The sequence below is a fragment of the Quercus suber genome, unplaced genomic scaffold (genome assembly GCF_002906115.3).
Source record: "Quercus suber isolate HL8 unplaced genomic scaffold, Cork oak 2.0 scaffold_80, whole genome shotgun sequence".
NCBI classification, from domain to species: domain Eukaryota; kingdom Viridiplantae; phylum Streptophyta; class Magnoliopsida; order Fagales; family Fagaceae; genus Quercus; species Quercus suber.
Genome location: NW_027069545.1, coordinates 1,012,572 through 1,024,299, shown reverse-complemented (window position 1 = coordinate 1,024,299; position 11,728 = coordinate 1,012,572). Strand labels below are relative to the sequence as shown.

The window sequence follows — 11,728 nt, the reverse complement described above, 5'->3', positions numbered from 1 at the left end:
AAATGTAATATAATGGTAGATTTGTTAAAATTCACTTCACATAAAAAGATATAAAGTAGATTTGTCAGTCTTAGGCTACAATCAAGTTTGTAGCCAAATTTTGTCCAATTAATAGTTAAAAATTACAATGTCAATTAAAAATATATCACATCGTTATTCCATTAGCCACATAACCATTGAGATTAACGATATTTCATAAAATGACTAATAATGTTCACTTGAAATTTAATTTGAGAGATAAAAAACGCTCACATAACAAACTTAAGGTACCAATAATATATTTTGGCATAATACCAAGAAAAGTCTCCAACTATACACGATGGAAAGCATGGTTTAGGAACTCTATAAAATGATATTTTCACAATTGTACAAAACAATTGGTTTTGGTTAATCATAAGCAGTTATGTTTATACTGTTACTTATATATATATATATATATTTTTAAAGGGTTCATGATTATCTATTAGTTAGTTCTGAGTTTGTAGAGAATTGTCATGATTGTGGCAAATAGTTGAGTCATAGTTGGCTGTTTCCATTCTCTTGTTTTGTTTTGTTTGTTTGTTCTTTTTTTTTTTTTTTTTTTTTTTTTTTTTTTTTTTTTTTTTCATTTTTTAACACGTAGTAGCTAATTGCACTAAACAAGTATAGCAAAGCCAAAAACACCAAATGCTAAATGCAGCTAAACAAAACCTATCTTTAACCTAAACTGGTCTTCAGCATACAGTCTTTCTTAGCGTTAAGAATTAGCGTGAAGAATTGCGTTTCTTTGGCTCTACTGGTGGTATATAGTTTACCAACCAAGCTAATTTACAAAGTACAGCTCTCAAGCTCTTCCCTTTTTTGTTGAATTACACTCCACTCAGCTAAATCCTACCAGCTGAATTTGGGGTCAGACATTAAACATAAGCTCATAATAGATTTCCATATCCTTTTTGTAAAAGAAAACTAGATGATTTCTGTCCTATGAACAGGACCTGCAGAACAGAAACCACACAAGTAAATTCCCCATTGAATCATTCTGGATTTGGTTGGAATTTTTAGGTAGTATGAAGATACTAGCCCAAAATCCTTGAATGTTGCAGAGTACATATTGTAGTAATTTGAGTCTTCCAGCAAAGGACAATTTTCGGGTAATCCAAGACTTATAATTCTAGCCGAAATCTTATCAAGTAAAGGCTGGCAGTCCTTAAAACTAAGCTTACATGGAATTAGAGGCATACCAAAATATTTTACTGGTAGGAAGCTTTCTTTGAATTGAAGAATCTCAAGAATTTGCTTTTTTTGAAATATCAGAAATAAATGAGCAAAATACCCCACTTTTGCTTGGGTTTATGCACAGTTCAAAATTTTATTGGAATTCTTCAAGAGCTTCTTTAATAACACGAATTGAAGATAGATCAGAAGAAGGAAATTAAGAAGTTCAGCAAAGATAAAATGTGTAATTTTCTGCTCTTTACATTGACGATCATATTTGAATAAACCAAATGCTAGGACTTTGAATTTGAGCAGTCTATTGAAGCTTTCCATGGCAATAAGAAAGAGGTTGGGAGACAATTGGTCCTCCTGCCTTAGACCCTTCCCTCCATTAAAATAATCCACCAAGGTTCCATTCATTGCTATTGAGAATCTAGGAGTAGTGATGCGCTCCTTAATCCATTGGTCAAGCAGGCATTTAATTTCATTCCTACCTCGTCTTCCTTTCACAATTATATGGAAATAACTACTTTCATGATCCCCCAAATTAAGCCATTTATTTCTTAATATTTGTTTCATTAAAGACTTCCTAGCCCTACTAATTGAGTGATTCTCACGCAGCAGCTTCTTCTCTAACTCAGTAAGTCTCGTATCATTTGAGTTTTGTAGCAAGCCTATTTGAACAGCTTCAAGTCTTTCCCTTATGAGCTGGACCCTTTGTGATAACCCACTATATAGATCTTTATTGAAAACTTTCAGTTTAAGCTGGGTAGCCTTAAGCTTTTGGCGAAGCTTGTACATAGGTGTTCCCCTAACTTCAGAGTTCCATGCCACCTCTATCCCAGCATGCTCACACCAAAAGTTACAGAATCTAAATGATTTAGGTCCAAAGCTTTTCCTTGAACCAAATGGTAACAGAGCTGGGGAATGATCAGAAATCCCAGTGACTAGAAACTCCACTACGAAGTAACTTATACCAAAAAACTATTGTTGATTAACCATCACCCTATCAAGTGTTCCATACTAACTAATTCATGAGAAATTATGGAAGATAGGAGGAGAAGAACCATTCCACTTTGAAGTTTCACCAAGATCCTGTAACTTCTCCTTGCTTCTTACCTTCATATTAGTGCTAAGACTTCAATGCTTCTTCTACAATCTGCTGCACTGTGAGATGGGAAAATTCCTTTTGTGCTGTGGACTGCAATGGACCAGGGCCTTGAGAGTACTACGCCACACCATGCTTTCCTTGACTACCCTTTTTGTTCAATACATTTAGAACACATCAAAGGTACACAAGGATATTCAATTTTAGGAGTAAAAAATTGCCCATTCCCCACATCAACTTCCACTTCTCTTGGAAAATCAGCTTCTAATTAAACTCAGTATTCAGTAACACTATCTGCATACAATGGCTTCCCCATGCCACTTGCAATATGGCTTAGGCAGGTGGGATTCTAATATTGAGCCCATAAGCCCTTCACAAATCTTCTAATCATCAAGAACGACAGAGGCTTTTACAAGAATTGTCCAACTATACTCGTTTCCCATTTGGCAATCCCAGATTGATCTTGGTGGCTTTACAACAATTTTCCTATTGACCCTCACACAGATTCATAATACAAAATTCAGTCCATTATCTTGTTATTTTCACACTTTATTTCAGGTTGACTTTTTGTATAATAAATGTGTGTCAATGATAAACCCAACTAAAAGTGAAGTTGCTTGAAAGAAAGACTCTACCAGTTTGTTCCTCGGCCCACAAAGAAAGAGTTGGCCCAAAGTCCAGAAGAGAGAGATATTAGTGTATTACACACTGTAAATCCTCTGCCAGTATGTTTAATATAGCCCAAATAACCATAAGTCTGCATAGGATAACCCTATAAGTCAATGCACGTGAGATCTCCATCCGTAAGTTAAGAGTAGGGAAATCTTGCGGTATATAACTCAAAATGGTTTTGTCAACCAATACATTTCTTGTTCCAGAATAAATAATGAATGAATGAGGCAACAGATGTTTTGTGCAAATGAACTAACCAGATTAGAGTTTGATTTTGGGCATTGCCAGCAGATGGCAGAGGAAGAAGGCGAGAGAGATAAGGGGAGACTTTTTATTTTTAAGTTTTTAACATAGTGATGAATGAAATCTATATATTACTAAAAGCTGAAGCGTAAAATTTAATGTTGCTGTACTCACGTTGCGCCACGTCAGTGGCCATGTCATTCCAATCCTTTATAAAAAAAAAAATTTGATTTTTCCTACAATTTTAAAATAATTTTTACAAATTTTAGAATAATAATAAATCTGCATAATAAATTCCAGGCCTATAATAAATCTTTATAATAAATCTCAACCCACTCTTTATCTATTTACTTCCACCATAAAACCCAGCCCAAGGTCTTTTCAACTTAAAGGAAAAATTTGAAACGTGGAACCTGAAGGGTTTTATGTGAGAAGCATAGCGTGAGGACAACCAGAGAGTTCAAAACAACCAGCGTGAGGACAACCAGCGTTACGCATTGTTTCAAGGATAACCAGAGAGTCTGAAACCGTGAAGGGAAGGAATTGATACCATTTGAAATCGTGAAAATCTCCCCACCTTCCTGCTCTACGGTTTCACAATAACGGCCACTTATCTGAGTTCCTTCCTTCCTGTCTTCCTCTCCTCAAAGTATATAAATACTGACGGAACCTGGCTGATTCAGTTGAGGTATCTCTAAATCCCAGTTCTTTTTGTGCTCCATTCTTTTGCTTGATGTTTTTTGTTTCCCTTTTTTTCATTTTGTTACGGCCTCTTTCGTGCTGTGGTGTGGATGATTGTTATGGTTGCTGTGTTTTTTAATTGGTGCTCTGTCTTTTGGTTTAATACTAATAGAAGCTGCAGAAATACTGCCAATAGATTGTCTTTTGATTTATATGGATTGGTAGTAGTGGTTTGCTACTCGGTTTTGAACACACAACTCAGTTTCAGATTATAAGGAAGACAAACACACATTCAAAATTGAATCTTTATTATTGGTCCGAGAATTTGGGTCTTTGACATAGATATAATTGATTAATTGAGAAACAAAGAGAGAGAGAGAGAGAGAGAGAGAGAGAGAAAAGCCCAAGAAAATTGATATGGATATGGACTCTTTAAGTCTTATCTCGATCTCTACGCTGTTCTTGTAATTCACGGGTTTATTGGAGTGTGCTTTGGCAAATCAGAGAATTGTGGGTCAACTTTCATCCAAAACATTGTATCTTGCCATAAATTTTCATCCAAGACATTGTCTTTTACATTGTATTTTCAGACTGACAAAACCTTTAAGAAAAATTTGAAACTTGCTCATTCCCACACCTTCTAATTTATGTTTGAATTGGGCATTCTTGGTTTTAGGCTACATTCTAATGTTGAAATTTTCTAGAAATTGATACTTTTAAAGATTTTTATTTTTCAATCTATGAGTTTTTATTTATTTATAAATAGATATAAATCATGTCAGATGTCAAAACTCATATACAAATTAGTCCTCAACCCTTAGTTGGTTGCAGGCTAAACTGTAATGAGGAGGTTGTTTGTCAGTTGGTTTACAAATTATTTGTCAACCCTCAGTTACTCATATATATATATATATATATATGATTTCATTGGCAATTCTACAATCAGCAATGCAATACTCTTGCGGTGTAATTTATAATTTATTTCATTGATCATTGACACATGATAGTTTATCATTCAATATCTTTCTCTCTTCCTTCTTGCTAGAATGTATTTAACAACTATTATCATATTGGACAACACAATATGAATTGGATATATTAAACTTTTTTTTTGGTTTGGGCTTGGTGCTCCACAAACAAGTATACTCTTCTTCGAAGTTTTCTTTTGTTTTCTTCTCTTACTATTTTCTTGGCTGATTTGTTAAAATTTAGAAATTCTGTTTGGCTTCATCTTGCTAGGTTCATTTTGCATGATCATTGGTTTATATGCTATGATTTGGGCTAAAGTCGTAGGCCTAGAACTGGAAGAGATCAAACTAGATATAGTCATAGAGAACAAGAGTATTAAATGTATAAATCAGTGAATAGCTCAACAAAATGAACTGGTTCCATGGTATTAAAACACAATTATGAGCATGTATAAACAATTCTATCATACTAATTTTGCTTTCTCCCACCCCTTTTGTGTTATTTATTGATTGACTAAGATTTACTACACATTTAGATTCCTCTGTTTTTCAAGTTTATTAAATTGTGAGAAAAGATTCTATAAAATAGTTGATTTTCATGCTCGTATGAGTTTAGTGAATATCAAAATATAAATTGTTATAGCTTGGTTTAATAAACAAAGTTTGTATCAATTGCTCATTAACTTTCTCAAAAAATGAAAAATAATGTTAGCTTCCATATGAAATAATCAAGATTCATTTTCATGTTCTAATCAAAATTATACATTCTCTTTTTTTCTTTTCTTTTTTCTTTTTTTTTTCTTTTTTTTTATTGTGTTGGGTTTTGATGCATATTTTGCTATATTATAACATGTTACAAAATATCTTGCCATTTATAATAACTGAAAGCAAATTGCAACATATTTCCTTGGAAATACACACACACACACACACACACACACACACACACACACACATGTTTATCAAAAAAAAAAAAATATATATATATATATATATGTATGTATAGACTTCTTTACCTATAGAATATATACTACTCCATATTACAATGTCATCACCTTATTTTGAGATGAATTTGTGACTATTACTTATAAGTCTCAAGTCCAACTCAGGTTGCCCCTCTACCCATTTTTTTTCTTTAAAAAAAAAAAAAAAAAAGTCTCAAGTACTATCGTCATTTTTAACTTCACCACCAAAAAAAATAAAAAATAAAAAATAAAAATAAAAAATTTGTGATGTCAAATTTTCCCGCGCATTGCGCGGGTTTGCGGCTAGTATCACTAAAAATTGAATACCTGACTGTTTACAAAATCATAGCTCCATGTTTTGTCAGCTACAAAATTGTCATTGGTCTAGCATGGGTCTTGTCAATCCTAGCATCATGTTGTTCCTTCTGGCATTGGGCAAAGTTTTCTGTCATCTTCTATTTGTCCTTGTGCTCTCTTGATGATATACATGGCCTTGATGGAGAAACTATTCCTTTAAGTTCTCAACAATTACATTTATTTCTGACCTTTCGTCTTATTTTTCAGAAAAAAAAAAAAAAAAATTCTAACCTTTCATCTTGCCAGCTAACCATTTGACACTTTTAGTTCAGCCATACTTGTTTATGGTGGACATTTCTGTTCACTGTCTAGCATTTTGTGTTATGCTAATAATATTTTTACGAGTTTAAAATTCTCACTCATGAAAATAAAATTTATATTTTGGATAAAAATTGATTAATAACTTCTATTCTCGTACTTGTAATACATATCTAAAATTTTAGTGTCAGAAATTTGAAATATTTTGTTTGCATTGCAAGACTAGAGATATACAATCTTTGATATTTATCTGTTTTTCCTTCTTATTCTTCTTTTTTACTTAGGAAAAAAGAATCTCCTCTATTTTTAATATTAGGTATTTATCATTTTATTTTTAATTACTTTTGCTAACATTGTTTAACAGAAGCCTGATATTTTTCTATAAAGGATTTTATGGCAGTTCATATTTTTTCAGATTTATGTGATTCTTAAGCTTCCATGTGGTAGATTTAGAACAGATGGTTTCTTGCAGGTCACCTTCTTTCAGCAAGGCACCATACCTTGTGTTCCAAAAGCTGGTAAATTGATTATGGAGACTTCTTACAGAGTATGATTTTTTTTTTTTTTCTCTCTAAATGAACTGAGCTGGATTTTGTAAAGTTTCATTTCTTTTCTGCAAATTAGCTGATTTTGAGCTCAGATTCTGTTGGAACCCTATCTTTGGTTTCTACTCAAAATAATCGAATCTTTTGGTTGCACGAATTATTAATGTATTAAGGAGAAACCAAGCAAAGGTAAACCATGGTGTGATATTTTATTTAATAAAGTAGAAGCATGAAGAGCTTAGAGAGCTGAAGAATTCAACAAGTCCAATTTTAACTAGTTACAAGAGAAAAGATGGGGCCGTCAGCAATCAGTCATCAAGGTTTAAAAATTCCTGAATGTGCCATCTGTCTGATGGGTTAACCTATGTTTTGAATTAGTACTACTGAATCTTGTAACATTGCAACTTCGAGCTGCCTAAAATTTTAATAAATGGCATTTAATTAATTTGATTGGTTTGATCTTCTTAAAAAAAGTGTGTTTTTTTTTTGGGGGTGCATGAAAGAAGTGGTCCTTACTGTATCGTTTCTCAAAAAATTTCATCATTTAAGTTTTTATCCAGATAGTTACTGGGATCATTTCCGATTCTTTTGTTTTATTTGTTTTCTAAGTTACTTTTCCTTCTCTTTTTTTTAAATAAAAATTTCTTATGAAAATCAAAATGTGTATTTATTTATATTTTCTCAAATACTAATGCAATATATGACAGGCATATCGTTTAAGCATGTTGAAAGCATTCAAGAAGACCCTTGAGGGGGGGGTTCACCTTCATTATTGGTAAGCATTTTCTATTCTAAATCTCTGATTACTTCAAAGATTAAATAATTATAGCATTGTTTAGTTTTTTGTCACTTCCATTCTTTATGGTATGGGTATCTCTAAGTTTAGTTGCTTTATTGAGAGTTTAGAAGATGTAATTACTTGCATTTTCGGTTTTAAATCTTGTACTCAAGTTGGTGACGTCAAGTCCTCTTATTTAATGATGTTGAGGTGGTGCCTACTAGTCATATTCAATTACTCGGTTTTGATGCTAGTACTGGCACCAAGTCATAGGCTTTTATGAGTTTATCTCCTGTACAGCACAGGTGTATATAGATATGCCTAATATTTCAAGAAAGTGAAATATTTTTCTATTTTCTTAAAAAAAAAAAAAAAAAATCAACCTTAGGCATAGATAAAAGATAAAGGAATTAAAGGTATAAACGGTTTTGCTGGTTACGCTGGCTTGTTTCAGCATTCAATAAGTTCAATGATATAGTTTGATTATAGATAAAGTGGTGATGCAGTGCCCATGCACTGCCTTCATTTCACTTTCTTACTTTAACTTTATCTGCAATGATTGTTAGAGGAAATTACTGATGTCCCTAGTCTGTAAATATGGGCTATTACATTTTAAACTTTATAAATTAAGAGTATAACAAATCAAATATTGAGATTTGAAAAGGCAATAAATTAAAAATAAGTTAAACCCCAAACATAGCAAGGATCTCTAAAATGGATTAAGATCTAATTTATTACTATTTAAAATATTTTAATTATAACTTTTGAAACTCTAGAGCTTAATTTGTTACATCCTAAACTATAAGGATTAAAATATAATTTTTTCTAGTTTAAAAAAAAGTATATAATATATGACTTTTCCCCTACCTATTTCAAAGAAAAAAGTCCAACCCGATTTAAACATATTATATTTTTATAGAAAAATTTAAAGAAAAAGAGTACTATTAATTTCAATTATATTGACATTATTAGTACTCTTTATGATTTCTCATAAATATTTCTACTATTTTAACATGGTATATAGTCAATTCTTAATAGGCAGTAGGCAGAGATCATGTGTTTCGTGGACTACTGAGTTTTTTCCAATTTGCACTCCTCTTTATGAAACAACGTTGTTTCATACAATGCAGCATTTATGTTCAGAACTTAATTCCTTTCAGTAAAAAACAGTTCACTTATTTCTCTCTCTTAACTCTTCAACTTCTTTCTGTCTCTTAACTCTTCAGTTCTTCTAGCAAAAATTGAACTCTTTCAGCTCCCCTTTCCATCAATATAGAAATTTCTCTTCCCTTTTCTTTTCCTTTCTCTTCCCTCAATTGCAGCCAAAAATAGTGTAAAGATTGATTGGTTTATATATTGACGAATCCACTCGTCCTCTACGAGCTCATGGATAACAACTCCTTCATCAGTGTCTGCATGTAAATAAATATGGCTGGCTCCCTCTCTCTCCCTCTCTATCTTTCATTTTTATCTACTATTTTATTTGGGGTGCTAAGTATGTGGTTTGCACATGATGAAATCTACTAAAACTTCATTCCTTTAAATGCAAGAAAAGTAACTAAAACTTCATTCCTTTAAATGCACATGATGAAATCTACTAAAGCACCTTTTCTTTCTTTAGTCATAGTTGCTAGTAATACAAGACCTGAGATAAGATAACATGTGTAAGGAAATAGAAGATTGCAGAAGTTCTCCAAGGTCAACTTAAAAGTTAAAGCGAGACTTTGGATAACATATAGTGGGTCACTTCACCTACCCCAACCAAAGGCAACAAGTTAGTGTATGACATTGTAGTTTAGTTTACTATACAGCTAGTGTAATATTCTAAACCAATAAAATGACAAATCATTTTTTTTTCATTTTTTAACTTATCTTTAAAAGTTGGAAAAAGTTAACCAATATCTTAAGGACATTAGTTTAGGAAATTTTTTTAGAACTTTACAGAAAAAGAAAAGTAATTGATTTTTTGACAATTTTTTTATTTTTTATATTTTTTATGAAAATAGTATCAAATCTTTCTTAAAATAGCTCATTAATAAATTCTTTAAGAGTATCGGTTAAAAAAACCCTTTTTAAGTTTGTCATAATTTTGTATACATGATTAGCTTATGAACGACTAGTACGTTAATCAAATAAGTGAATGTGTGTTCGTAGAATCGGACATACTTATCTGTTTCATCCTTAGTCTTATCCATTTTTTTTGTTCTTTTTTTTTTTAATTGTGCTGAATAAATGAGTTATAGTTATGCGGATTAGGTGATCCTAGTGATTTTGGAGCCCTTTGGGGGGCACTTATTTATTGATTCCCTCTATGTATTTTTATTTATCTTTTTTACTGTAGATATATAAACTTTCAATTATTTCTGTGGGACCTTCTCTGTTGGTCTTATTATGTAAAAGTAGGTCCTTCCTCCCAGCCATTGGCACTGCATATGCATGCATGAAATGCTTAAACCTTAAGATTTGAGATCCTTTTTATAAAATAAATATTTTATTATATTAAGTCCTTTAAGACCAAGTCATCAGTGTGCATGGTTGTCACATGCAAGGTTTTGTTAAGAATAATATAAACAGAAGCATCCAAGATTATCACAGTTGAGTGTGCATGTATGTATATATGTAAAAAGTGAAAGAGACCAGAACAAAAAAATCACTAATGAGTGGGGTGCAGCTCTAAAGATATCAGAGTACCAGTAGGCATAACTTTGAGTGGGATCCCACTTTCTTTCTCTTTAGGTGAACTTTCTGTTTTTAACTAGTAAACTAGTAGAAAGAGAGACATTAATCAATATTCATTTGGGGGTTATTTTTTGTAATTGAGTCCTATAAGAGGAATATTGGGTGGAGATTGAAGTTGACATTGGAGAAGTACAGAGTGTTGCAAAGGTTACTGCTTGTTCTGGTTTTGATTGGGACTTGTATGGTAATTGGTTTTCTCTGGTGCTTACACCAACAATTTCTGGTATTAATTGGAAGGTTATGGCATTTTGATTTTGGTTTTGAGTTCTAAGCTTGGGATGCCACTAATCGAAAAATTCTTTTGGTTATCTTCATTGTGTAGTTTTTTCTGCTGTGTCAGGGATGCAGTTTCCCTTTCCAAAAGAGCAGCACAGATGTAAGTACTTCCTTTATGTAGTGGCTGGTGCATTATGTTTAATTTCATTAATCCATAGTCATTAGTCAACAATCTATCATGTTGTTGACGCTGTCATTGCTGATCCCATCTCCTCTTTAGTAGCTATAACTTGAGACAACAACGGTGAGGTTCTTAAAGTCTGGTCTAAACTACATCAAAAAAGTTCACCTATAATGGCTGAAGCCTCGGCCATGCTTTGGATTGTGCAGCTTGCTCTCTGTGAAGGTTGGAGATATGTCATATTTTTGAAAGTGATGCTAAGAATCGTCTAGACCCACTACTCTATAATGACGTCTCCCCTGAGTGGTCATTCAATAATGTAATTAGCAATATTTTGGATTTTAAATCTCGTTTTTTCAGGATGTCTCTTTTGTTGATCAGAAGGGCTTGCAACGTAGCTGCTCATGCAGCAGCAAAATTTTCTCTTATAGTTTTAAAGAGTCTTTTGTTTTCAATAAGGACAATCTAGCAGGAGCCTTAGCTGCTGTCTGTAAGCTAGACTGTCTATCAATTTCTTCTTCATGAATGGAATTGCAGGTTATAAAAAATAAAAAATAAACAAAAAAATGAACTGACTCTTTGGCTAACTAGGAAAATCAAAGTTTTTTTATTTTTATTTTTTATATTAAACTTCTAAGAAGCAAACATAAACATGTTATAATTGTAAATGTTTCATAACAACCTAGTTATCTATCTATTTGAAACCTTGGAATTTATTATTGTTCAGTTACATGACATGACAAAAATTTATTAAACAATTTTAAAATTTGATTATACAATTTTAAAGTCATCTAATGATTATACAATAAATCAGAATGTTAAT

General features: G+C 32.2%; 1 long non-coding RNA gene across 3 annotated transcripts; it reads left to right on the top strand.

The window, feature by feature from the left end:
* The first annotated feature begins 3,635 nt into the window (after nt 1–3,635).
* Nucleotides 3,636–11,363, top strand: LOC112038221 (uncharacterized). 3 transcript variants are annotated; one of them, XR_010629062.1, is made up of 5 exons: nt 3,636–3,905; nt 6,919–6,993; nt 7,699–7,766; nt 10,831–10,884; nt 11,005–11,363. It is a non-coding gene; the product is annotated as an uncharacterized LOC112038221 (long non-coding RNA). The 3 variants fall into 3 exon arrangements; XR_010629063.1 differs by lacking the exon at nt 3,636–3,905 and having other exon boundaries at nt 6,145–6,993; nt 11,008–11,363; XR_010629061.1 differs by lacking the exon at nt 3,636–3,905 and having other exon boundaries at nt 6,145–6,993.
* The last annotated feature ends 365 nt before the right edge of the window (nt 11,364–11,728 follow it).